Source organism: Talpa europaea (genome assembly GCF_964194135.1).
Source record: "Talpa europaea genome assembly, chromosome: 4".
NCBI classification, from domain to species: Eukaryota; Metazoa; Chordata; class Mammalia; order Eulipotyphla; family Talpidae; genus Talpa; species Talpa europaea.
The window spans coordinates 118,081,896-118,095,313 of NC_140070.1; the positions used below are offsets into that span (position 1 = coordinate 118,081,896).

General features: G+C 36.4%; 1 pseudogene across 1 annotated transcript in view; it reads right to left on the bottom strand.

Annotated features, from left to right (window-relative positions):
* LOC311170344 (ADP-ribosylation factor-like protein 4A) overlaps nt 1-12,901 on the bottom strand; it is a 39,732-nt pseudogene extending 26,831 nt beyond the window's left edge. Inside the window, exons 1-2 of the transcript in view lie at nt 12,623-12,901; nt 11,992-12,290 (exon numbers count right to left, since the gene is read on the bottom strand). The product of the transcript in view is annotated as an ADP-ribosylation factor-like protein 4A (transcript). The remainder of the gene's footprint in view (nt 1-11,991; nt 12,291-12,622) is intronic.
* Between the last annotated feature and the right edge of the window lie 517 nt (nt 12,902-13,418).

The following is a 13,418-nucleotide window of genomic DNA, read 5'->3' on the forward strand; positions in this document are numbered from 1 at the left end:
ACAAATTCTGCTTCGAATAAGACAAATCAATTATTTTATAATCCTGGAGATCAGTAGGCCAAAATGGGGTTCACTGATAATAAAATTGAGGTGTTTGTAAGGTGTTCCTGGAAGATCTAGAGGAGAATTATTTTCTTGCCTTTTCTAAATACTTTTCGTGACCCTTCTAAATACTTTTCGTGACCCTTCTTGTCTTGTTCCTCCCTTCTGTCTCCAAAGGTGGCAGTGGCTGGTGGGGATTTTCATATAGGGCTTCACTCTGACCTTGACTCTTGGCTTCCCTCCTCCTTGAGATTACATTGGGTCCACCCAGGTACTCTAGGGTAATCCCTCCCCATTCAAATTCAGGTGATAAGCAGCCTTAATTCCATCTATAAACTTAATTTAGCTTTGCCAGGTAATCTGACTCTCACAGTTTCAAGAATGAGCATGAGGACATCTTTGACTATGATTCTGTCACTATTTATCAATTCAATAATATGTGTGTATTTGTGGTGTGTGCTGAATAACTAGAATTAGTTCTTAGAGTGCTGACTCTTCATGTGTGCTGATTTCATTATAATGTGTTCACAAACTCTCCAATTGAAAAATATGCTCTATTTTTGCTAGAGACCAACACTGTGTTTATCACACTAGTGATTTGCCTTCTGTCTGCTTAGAAAACTGATGGCACAAGTCCTTCTGTCTTCTGACTCTTCTCTTGGTCTCTGTGGTTTCTTGTGAGCAGCAAGATTGATTCTTTAATCATATCTTTAAGGTCAGTGTCCAGGGATGCAGTTCAATATAGATGCAGTACTAATATAGATGGTTTCTGATTAAGGGCACTTAATGCCTTCTCTCTTCAACTCTCTTGACTCTGTTTCCTCTTCACATTGTTTGTTCTGCCCCCTCATTGTGAAGGGTATTCTTCTTGTTAGCTCAGTCTATAGGCAAATAGAAGTGATCCTGGATAACAAAGCAAGAAGAATCCCTAAGGAAGGGGCTAACATTAATCAGAGCCAGGCCTTTTCACATTCTGTATCTCTCCACAGTTTATAGGACATGTTTACCCATCCCATCCACTTTTATTTCATAGTTCTCTGCTTTATTCTGCTTTATTTTTCTTGATTCAAAGCAATTTTAAACTTATTTAGATTTTTTTTTTTTTACTAGCTTTGACTCATTCTATGATAGTTTCATTTGAATAACTTCTGTTTTAGGGTCTCTCTTTTGCATGTTTAGCATTTATAAATCTTTCATCTTAAGCCTAGGAAAGAGAATATCCACTCTCAAGAGCAAGGAATGGCCCATGCATGACCACACATGGCTGAGCAGCCTAGGAATCTAGTCTTCCTGCTCCCAGGGCTCGTCCATAGCACTGCCTGACCAGCTCACCCATCGCTGTACCTTCCTTCTTCCATCTTTCCTATGAATCTTTTAAAATATAAACTCATCAGAGAGCCCCCTTGGCAGTCACAAAAGCTTCTTTAGATGTTTCTACCTTTATTCACATGGGAATTATTCATGAATATATGATCAGAATTACATTTTCAGAGCCTTGTACCTCCTTTGAGCTATGATCCCTTTTAATGTTTCTGTTCATAAAATGATGCGATTTCTTCGAGTTGTTTCTTTGATTTAGGGGGAAGATCACTCTGAATGTGTAAAGAATATATTTGACTTTGCTCAGTCTTCTCTTTGACCATTTTTTACTCTAAAAATGTATTTTCTCACATATTCTCTGTTCTACACAAGCATCATCTTGTCAATGAGAATTAAGTTTAGAGCTGCTGTAGCTTCAACCTTCTAGAAAATCAAGCTGATGGTAAAGTAGAGCAAGATAATTATTTATATGATTTACTTATTTTAGCACAACAAAACTTCCTGCTGATGACTCAGTGGTACAAATTCCATTGGCTACTTAGGTGACCTCTCTGAAACTTGCAGTCACTTACTACCTTATCTATTTTTGCTAAGGTTTCTAGGTAGGACCAAATGAGAAAATTATGAAAATATCTTAGAAACTAAAAAGAAGTTCTTAGATGTCTCTACTAAGTTCCAAAGTAAATGAAGAATAACTGACAAATAATAAATCTCAATTGTCTGACTGAGCAAAGGTAACAAAACTGAATCCAGAGGAAAGAAAATATCTGACTTACTCATATTCATGCCTGCTGTTTGTAGGTATTCATACCATGACCTTTTGTGACTCTTAAAATTCAAAATGAGTAAGGAGAATTTGGAGAACAAAAATGCAAATTTTGGGAAGTAGAACCCATACAAAAAAGCAAAATTAGTTGATAGGCTTCAGCTAGGGAAAGAAATGTTTAAGAGGTCATCTGTTCACTCAAGAGTTAATGCTTGCCATTTGTTAAGAGAGTAGGACTTGATGGGTGGTATAAAAATGTAAAATACATAGCCTCTGCCCTCAATGAGCTTTTAGTGGAATAAATACTGATTAACAAATTCTAAACATTTAGTCAGAAAAAGGTTTCAAGTTTCAACTAAAGGGCAACCAACTTATTGAATGTGGGATATAGAAGTAAAAATGTGGGTTTTTTTCACCTTATAGTCTTATATGCAAAAGTACATAAATAACTTGATATAATGTAAAGATTTTTACATCTGTCAGGATAGGCTACAATCTGCAGCCATAACAAATAATATTGCGATTTCAGTTACATAAAACAACAACTATTTATTTCTCCTTCATACCACCTATTTGCTTGATATGTGGGATATCATGGTCAAGTCAGGTTTCAGGAGAATGAGTCTCATTCCCATGTTTGCTGGGACACAGTGTGGATAAGATCAACATTAATATGTTTACCATCCACAAACAGAATGTAAGAAGTCTTCAAGGATTCCAAGTCAAAGTTTTAGGTTGGCCTATAGCTAAAGGTGGTTCAATGTTTGGAAGTCTTCCTCTCTCTCTTACTCTTTTCAAATCTCTCCTTTTATTCTGACATGTATTGAACTGGACTCTTATAAAGTTATTCAGTCACCTCACACATGGTATTGCATTTGCTTAGAACATACCCTTGGCCCTACTACCACTACCACCTACCTTTTCTAGTTCTGAGATAGGTTGTCAGGTATAAACTAAATGCAAGGAAGCACTTCCTATTAAGAATTTCTAGTCTTAGAAAACCATAAGAGCAGTATTTCCTTTATCTGAAAAGATTCAGTATCGGTAAACTTGAACAGCATTCACCTAACACATCTATATTGGCCCTAGCTGAGTATCAGGCACTGTCCTGGGCACCAGAGAATCAATGGCAAGCAACACCAACCTGTTCTCTGCCCTCATGGAACCTAATGGAGAAGTAGGTGTTAATCTAATAACTGTACAATGAATAATCCAAACTGTAATAAATACTAAAAAGGAAAGAATAGCGTTGTGAATATGTATAATGGTGGTCTTGGGAATGTTTTTTCAGGCAAGTAGCATTTGAGTTGAAATGTAAAGAATGAGTTGTTATCTGAGGATAGGAGATGAAGTGATGAATCAAGTCAATTGGTTCCAGCAACATAATTGCTAGTTATGAGTCATATGTAACAAGAAAACTTAAAAATTTAAAATTTAAACATAGTGCTGAGGCAAAAATATCTTCAATACTGACATGATAAAAAAATAAATATGACATTGGCTTTTATGTTTGCTTTGCTCTATTTTTCCTCATATCCCAATCTGATGTGTTCTACACACACATACAGACACACACACATGCACATATGTGTGTATATATATAATATATATGTGATATATTTTACATATATATTCACCTTCATAACTTGACAGATGACAATAATCTTGCAGTTATTCTAAATGCAGACAAAGGGGCTGTTGGTTCTGCTCCACATGATGGTTTGTGAAGACAGAATATCACATGCTTCCATTGATGATTATATAGTTCGATCCATCTGTCTGCCACTGGAGGTTGGGAGATGGAGATACAGCTCCCACTGTCCCCATAAACAAAAGTAGACCATGCTGTCACCCGTCAGACACGCCAGCTAATTGGAGCTGTCGACAGACACAATATTCTGTGTCAACAACTCTAGTAACAGTTTGAAACAGCAATGATATGTTGGTTGATGGTGAGGATGACACATGTGTCTCTAATAGCATGCTAGAAATCTGACATAACTAGAAAAGAATTACTAAAATGTGATTCCTGGCCTATGGTATTCCTGTTCATACTTACACTCTCTACAGAGGTTGAGTGGGGGTGGAAGGGCGGTTGTAACACATCTTTCTCAGTATCATTTCACGGGCTGACAGCTTAATTTGATACTCATAATGTCTAACTTTAAAATTAATCTTGCTAAAAAGATTTGTTTCAACAAGCTACCATATCTTAAACACTTTTGGAAAATTAATAAGCAAAGAAAGTAGTTATACGGCTTTCAAAGTTGAGACCAAAATTAAAAGGAGACATTTTGTCAGTTTACCATTTTTGTGATTATAGACTTACAATAAGAGTGAATTTTGTAGAGTTAAATGTATAGATATGCTCATCAATGTGACATATTCTTGAACTTCATTTCATGATAGACAAAATAAGCCCAAAATAGAAACAGTTTTGACAAGGCTTTGGAATATAAACACATATTGTACATTAATCTTTGTGTGAATGGTACCCACTAGAAAAAGCCTTACTTTATGCATTATTATATCACCGAAATTCAGAAAAACCCACCTTGCGTTCCAATCATTTGTCTTAAATAATTTAATCACTTAAGTGTCTGACCTTGAATTTTAGCAAAGTCATGTATGAGTTTGGGCAAGTTAAGTAACCACTCTGGGTCTCAATTTTCTCATCTATAAAATGGAGATAATAATATCACCTATTCATGGGGTTATAAAGATTAAATGGGCTATTACATGCTAAGTCCCTATTAAATCACATAATAGTCAATAAATATTTTATATTGTTATTATTATGACTATTATTAACAACACTTTATTTTCAAAGAGAAACTTCAGTGATTAATGAAAACAATTAAGTCAAAAACAGTTCGAGGCAATCCGTTCAGAACCCCTCTCGTCACAAAGAATTTTCCTGCCCTTCTCATCTGCCAATAAATCACTCGCTTTTCTGCCCAAGGGAGGAAAAAAAAGTTCAAATGCCAAAGAACAAAGACTTGAGAGTCAAACAAGCCCGGATAGAAATCTTTATTCAGATATTTTACCAGGCTTTGTGACATTGAGCAAGTCACTTAACCTCTCTGAATCTTTTTCCTTATCTATTAAAGAGTTAATATTACCTTGAAATGATATTTTGAAGGTTTAAAGTAATGACTTTAAAGCACCCAATGCATATTAGGTATTCCATAGATCACAGCAAGAATTAGTATTACTAGCTTGCATTATAGAACACTTTTACTTTTAGACTAATTATCCTCTTATTAATTCCATGTAGTAAAATATGATGACAAATTTAGCAAGGAAAAAATGGGATTCAGAGCAGGGTTTCCTGATTACAGAGTTACTGAGATAAGGTTAAGTTGTCATCTTTACCAGATGACCAGACAGCTGAAAGTCTATTGTATTTTTCCATTCAGAACCCCTTATTTTGTGTCCTTACAGTCCTCTACCCCTCACATTTAGAATCAGCATTAATCACCATCTACTCATACATCATTAGTTGACCCATATTTTTTGACTCACTACAAATATGAGTAAATTGAGCAGCAATACTTATTATACCAACACCACCAAAACTACAACACAAATGCACATCAGATTTAAGTCATTTTGCTCTTTGCAGATGTGAGAATGAAAAAAATAATTCTCAGATAAATAGGTAGGATACTTTTACAGAAAGTATACTTCAAAGGAAAATCTGTGTAAAAGGTATATCTTGCTCCATATCCCTAATGACCTATATCAATTATGTATACACACAGTACACATATATACAATCTTAATGTTACCAAGTTTGTACGAATAATAAAATAACTCAATGAAACAGAGCTTTGGACACTTCTGCATGTCACATTCACTTCCTAATATAAAATGTTTAACCTTCATGCCCAATGACAAAGAAGGTAATGGGGCTTTGCTCTTTGAGAGGTTGTGTAAGCAGCTCAGCTGTGACCCTAAGATCTGCTTTCTGGAGTTAACTGACTGCCTTTTTGAAAATATGAACAGAAAGCATTGACCTTTTTAATGGGGAAGTAATGCTTCAGTCTTGGCTTCTTCATTACTGTGCCAGATGACTTAAGTCTGCCAGTTCAACTTCTGCTTCCCAATACACTGCCCTACATTCCCACTAGTGCAGTCATTTATGCCATCTTTACATCTCCTGCTTCTGGGCCTTTATTCATACTTAAGCATGACATACTGATTATTTCATACTTCTAAATGAGAATGGTCCTCAAATCCATCCAATCTTTAAGGGTCCTCTTGCAATGGCTCCCTTTCAGAAATGTTCCCCTACTTCCTGTTACACCTGTCCCAAGTTGTAGGTAAATCTCTCCTTCTTTTGAGTTCTATATAATGGGCCATTTATTATTTTCTCCATACATTTTAATTAGTTATATACACTAGTCTTATTTTTTCCTATGTTGTCACAACTTTCATAGCAAGATTCAGGTCAGATTTACCTGTCTTCTACCAGAGCTTAGCACATAGAAGATGTTCTCTATATATGTCTTGGTTACTTGAATGAATAAACAAGTGTTCCCCTTATTCCTTCTCATTTCAGATAATTAAAATGCATATACTTGAATGGACAAAACTAAAACCACACAATATACCCAGGAGAAGGAAAGGATTGTGGTGACATGGTGGCAATTTAAATAATGAGGTTTCAGGTACATTTTTATGTCAACACATTTTCTTTTCTAGGCCTTGGGCAGCTTAAGGATATCATTTGTGGCAATGAATGTGCTTTAACCAATTCCATTATGAAAGCAACCAGAGTATTTTAACTTGAAATTCATCATAAAAGTATCTTCCCCGTATGATCATTGACTCATTCATATCTGTGATATCGTCCCTAATTCCTCATATAAAAGTAATTAAATATGCATTAGCTTTGATAAATCATCAAGTATATATGAAGTTCTTATTTTATTATTCATCTATAATTGCTTTCTACACATAATCTCTAAGTAAAGAATTAATGCAAGAGAAATGACTTTTCAGGCAATGAGGCAGTGGTGCACTCACTCACTTCTCTAAGAGATGCCATTCAAGACAACCCAGGGTAAATGGCCCTCTGTAGCATTGTGCAGGGTACAAATTGCACATCTACATGAAGTTCCCTGAGTGGGGAAACCTAAGGAAAACAACTTTGGTCCACATAATACAAAATATTCTCACTTACAGGGCCTCCCTGGTGGTGCAGTGGGTTGAGTGCAGCACTGTAAAGCTGTCTGCAGCCTCTGCAGCATGGGTTCGATTCCTGGCCGGTCAGGGACATACCCACATGGTGCAGCGGACCTCTCCTGTCTCACCTGCTACTCCCCTCAGCAGTGTATTTCAGTCAGTCTGCCTGTTCTGCTCCCCACTCTGTCTCTCATGAATCCTCTCACCCTCCTGTGCCTCTGGCTTGTACCCCAGCTCTTGTATAAAAATAAATAAATCTTAAAAAAAAACTTTAAAAAAATATTCTCACATATTAAGGAAAAAGAGTAAGCCAGGCTTGTAATTTGCTTAAGAAATATCCTGATAATTTAAAAATAATGCTTCTTGTTATGGTTGATTATAACACACTGTGAATATTGCAGAAAGTACAGACAATTCAATAGAACATAATACCTCTCTCAGAGATCATCGCTCTGTTAATGTTAACCTTTTATTGTATTTCCTTTAGATCCATCTATATATATATACATATGAAAATATTTATCTGCATATTTGAAGACACACCCTCCCTTACATTTTTCAAGACATGCAATTTGCAGCAACATGGATGGCGCTGGAAGGGATCATGCTCAGCGAAATAAGCCAGAAAGAAAAAGAAAAATACCGGATGGCCTCACTCATAGCAGGAATCTAGAAAACTTAAATAAGGGACCAGGAAAATGAATAACTATAAGAAAGTGAAAATCAAAATCAACAAAAAACTATGAACCAGAGACACTCTATGGGGGGTGGGGGGCGGGGAGGGGAGGGATTGGGGTCAAAATAAGGGGGTTGCAATTCTATGGGGAATATAAAAATAAAATTTATTTTAAAATAAATAAATAAAAAATAAAAGCCTATTATTAATCACAATTAAAAAAATAATTCTCAAACTTGCTTATTAAATAACCTGAAGAGTTTGCTTAAAATATAAAACTTTCAGAATTCTCCAAAAAAGAACCAGTCCACCAAGTCTGAGATGCGGCTCAAGATTTGGTTTTTGTGAAAGCTACTCCCTGCTCAATGATTTATGCATGCAAAGAAACACGTTTGAGAAACACTAATTTAATAGTATTCAGATATTTAGGTGATTTCTGAACAGACAAAACAGTTTAAATTTTCCCAACCCTCTCATCTATGTGTATTAAAGGCAGCAATCTTATAAAAGTGGAAAATTGAGTGCATTGGAAATCAAGGAAGTGATTCCATTGGCCTAGCTGTCCTTAAGGTCCCAGGCCTGACTTCAAAGGAGAATTCTCTAGTGCTCTAGACATTCTCCAGAAGGAAGGAAGGGCCAAGATAGTTAACATCACTTGATACCAGGCTCCAGAGAGTCTGCAGGGTATTCTCTGAGCAAAATCAGATTCCTTAGGTCAGGAGATGACAATATGTGATGTCTGCTAATACCTGGACATGTTGTTCTGGCATATGTTATTAATAATAATGCCATTGTTTGCTCGCAGAAGCATTCTAGTTTGAACAATAAATTATATGGGCTCTAATATGTAGGACTCCCTCCTTCCCCGTTCTCTGATTCATATATCAGAAATGGAGCTTAATTCTCACCAATTTCTTCCTAAGAAGGATAAGTAAGTCTAAGACCTTCTTATTGAAGTAGAGATCTTATTAATGAATCAACTGTTCTCTTGCATAGAATCACAATATTTAACAAGGCTGGGACCAGATCATTATCATGGTGAATATTTGCTGGCCAGTTAAAGGCTGTTACTTTGCCTTTTTTCTCAAAGCACTTGCAGTTCATAAACTGGTTAAGATGTTCTCTTCTTTCTTTATTGTTCCCAATATGGTAAATCACACCTCAAGAAACTTTTAAATATCCTGCCTTAGAAACTTGTGCAACGAATCTAATTGTCATAAAATATCCCACTTAACATTTTCCTCTTATAAATAATTAGCTTTCTAATTTTCATCATAATAAATGCTGAGACTAATCTCTCCATTCATGGATTTTTTTTTTGTCATTATTTCTTTAGGACAGAATTCTAAAAGTTAACTATGATGTGTTAAAGTAACTTTCCCTCCTCAAAAGAATCCTCCTCTTTTTAAAATCCTCCTCTATCTTAATGATAGCTAAGAAAAGATCCAGTATGAAAACAATGGGAATAACCTGCAAAACTTAGGTGTTAAAATTCACTCTCTCATTGGCTGTGCCCTTAGGCAGTATGACTGAAATAGATGAGGTTTGGGTGTTTCTGCTAAAATCTGGGGCAACAGAAAGATCAGTCTTGCCTTCAGAACAACAGCAAGGTGAGTTGCTCCCTGGTCTTGAGTCACATGCCTGATGGGTCTGTTCCTTCCCTCTGCTTCATCAGATAAACAAGTAGGAATAGTTGGTTGGATCTGTCCTGAACTGATGGCCCTGGAGACTTGTCACTCAGCCATTATCCTGCTGAGTGCAGGAGAGCAGATTCTGTAAAGAGCCACAGCAAAAATCAAATGACGTGTCACCCAAGATCAGAAGGATTAGCCAAATATAATAAGGGTAGGTGAAACTTGATACTTCATGCAACCAGCTAATGACAGGAAGATCTGATTTCAAATAGTTGAAATCACCAATACTACAATAAGAATGAGATCAGTTATTCATTCACTATTTGTTCATTCTTTCCTTCAACTAATACTGAGTACCAACTATCTTCAGAGATTGGTCAAACCAATGGACACAGTAATGAACAAAACAAAAATTATTGTCTTCTGGGAAACTATAATTTAGTAGGTAAGATGGATTATAAATAAGTAAAATATTTGAGATATCAGTGATAATTGTGAAGGAGGAAAAATTAAGCAGAGGGAGAATATGACAGTTGAGAGAACCCTAAATTTTAGTTAGGGTTCCCAGAGAAGATTTCACTGACAAAATAACTTTTGAGTAAACCTGAAGTAAATAAAATAGTTAGCATTGAGACTATTGAAGGAAAGTGATTTCAGAAAGCGACCATAGAAAGAACAAAAGTCCTGGGACAGGAGAGTGCCTGGGGAGTTCAAAGAATTGCTAGACCAGTGTGGCAATAGGGAGACAAGGTCAAAAAGGTGGTAGTGGCATATTTGTAGACCATCAGAAAGATTTTGGTTTTTCCTTTAAATGAAATGGAGGACCACTATAGGATGAGTGGCAGAGTTACATGATTTGAACTATACAATTTGAATTATACCATTTCTCTCTTCTTTGAGGATGGATTTTTGATGGGTGCCACATCAAAAAGGGAGATCAGGAAGATAGTGGCAGAAGCAGAGAAATAAGTTGGAAGGTTATTCACAAAAAGTAGGTGAGAGATGGTAGTAATTTCTACAAAATGGTCATTGCGGAGGAGGTGAAAGTGCAGGAGTGTTGGATCTGTTTTGCCAAGAGAATTTGCTGACAGATTAGACATGGGATGGCAGAGAAAAACAGGAGTAAAGAATGACACTGAGGTTTTAGATCTTGAACTACTAGAATGGAGTTGATATTGGATGAAATGAAAACTCTAGGAAGAGGCAGTTTGGAAGTGATGAGGAGACGCTCCTTATGTACCAGTTTGGTGAGTCATGGTTAAATTTTACTTTCTTTGTACCTGAAATTTCTACATTCAAGTCTTACAATTCAAACAGTTGTTGGTAAAAAAGAAAAATTCTAGTGCAGTGAGTTATATAAACCAGTATATAAGTGCCAATAAAGAACAAAATACTTTGACATTTCCATTAGTTTTTTCAGGGACAATGTAGCTGTTACAATCTGACAGTTCATTATAAGACTTCACCTAGACTGACTCTATATGACTAATAATCAGATTTTCAGGGATTTGTTAAATGAATAATTTTTTAAATGCACAGATAACCTTAACAAGTATAGAAATATGCATCCAAACATATATGTGCATATTAAGAAACTATAAATCGTAACTGGTGCATTAAAAAAATTGCAAAATAGATACACGAGGCTAGATTGCCAAATTACAAGTCTCAAAACAAGCACCACTGAGGCAGTTCTGATTGGTGTCACAAAAAAACAAAATCTATTGATTGGTTCAGAGCAATAAATCAAGCAGTTCAATTGTTAAGGACAGACTATGTAGGCATGTGCACCCTCCTGGATAATTCTAAAGCTTCAACTGATCCAGCTAAAGTAACTCTGTATTGGGGTTGGGTATATAAATTGTATACCTAAGGGAAAAAAATAATTAAAAGAAAAGGAATAGAGAAAATTAAAAAAAAATAAGCATATGGTATCAGAATTTTGTGGTATATTTCATGGTGAGTTTACCAATTGTTTTTTTTTTTTATTTGTTGCCATTTCTTTACTTACGATGTTATAACTGATTAGATTTTTAAAGAGTGTAATTGATTTCATTTGAAAATAATAAATGTAAATTCGTTTTTTTTTTTCAATCTTCAACAACTGTTGTCTGGTGAATTTACTATTCTTGCTTGGTTTCCCTATGTGGTAGTACTAAAAGATTTGTGAATAGAGAGAAAAGATTACTTGAAGAAGCATTGCCTTCACTTATTTTCCACAGGCAATAGAGTTGGGCATCTGATTGTTCAGCAAAATGAAGCTTTAACAACATCCAAGGTGGCAGGCAGGCAAATCAGCCTGTAGCCACTTCCACTTGTCAAAATCAGGACAGAGGAAACTTATTCCACACAGATGTTATTACCATTCTTTTCCTTTTTTGTTGTCACAACATTTTTCTTCTTTTAATAATCATATTATATGGTTTCTCAAGTCCTTCCTTTAATCCATCTCCTATGATTGCACAGGTAGTCTGCAAATACCAGAGAGTCATTGAGCTCAGTTCATACACTGCTAATAATTTCTCAACTTTTGTAAGGGATAATGAGATACTCAGATTTGTGTATTAGCAACTCTAAATACAGAGACTGCTTGATTTTTCTGAATTCCTAGTTATTTTATGAAGCTCAGTTTGGACTTCTTCATTCTTTCCACATCAAAAGTCTACGACTGGGCCTCCCCGGTGGCACAGCGGTTGAGCGCTGGGTTGCGAAGCTGCCTGCGATCTCTGCGGTGCCGGTTCAATCCCCGGCTGCTCCCCGGCCACCGGAGGAGGGTCCCACATGGCGCGCAGACCTCTCCTGCCGCCCGCTGCTCCCCTCAGCAGTGTACTTTGGTCCTTCTGCCTGCTCTGCTCCCCGCTCTGGCTCTGGTGAATTCTCTCACCCTCCCGCGCTTCTGACTGTACCCAGTGCATGTATAAACAAAACAAACAAACAAATAAAGAAAGAAAGAAAAACATGCCTCTATAAAAAAAAAAAAAAAAAAAAGTCTACGACAACCACAATGCCATTTGGCATCGGGCATATGACTTCCAGAGTAGCCTTGATTTTATCTGGCCACCTACCTCCCAGAAGTAAAAAGTGACTTTTTGACGTTCCCAAGATTACCTTAATTTTTTCAGTGTTAAATGTTCTGGTAGGCACGGTATTTATAAATTCATTGAACTGCAGCCTATATAATACAGTTGCCTTTCCAGCACAGTCCAAACCCAAGGTACCAGGGTGGAAGAACTAAAATGAAGGCAAGCTGGCCAGGATGGATATCAGGTCTGACAGTCAGTTCCCCATTTCCAGAGGCAGACAAGGGTTCCAAATTGAAATGCATTCTTCCTGTGGTTTTAGAACTTCTCTTTGCAGGGAATCCAGTCACAAGACTCCCAATTTGGAGTCTAGGTCCAAATGAGAAAACATGGAGAGGTGTTTCTCCAGGGAGAAAGCACCACATCTGCTCAGTTTAAATCTCCACTGAGATCTCGAATATTCTTGAGATTTTCATTGAATCGTTTGTAAGAAGTAAATGTATAATTAGAGATCATATTTTAAATCTAAAGGTTAATAAATGGAATTAGACAAGCTATAAATAGAGTGAGCATTGCTCTGCATCTCTCTGTCAGTAAACTCTAAAGTACATATTTACACGGAAAGGGTTATATGTGCATTTTTAGCACAACTGTTCATTCATGATGACAGAAGATCTGAGCAGAGATTCCAACTAAACGATTTTCTCCCTGGAGTTGTGCAGCAGGTTCCAGAAGGCCCCAGGAGGAATCAGTATAAACACTGTGACCGT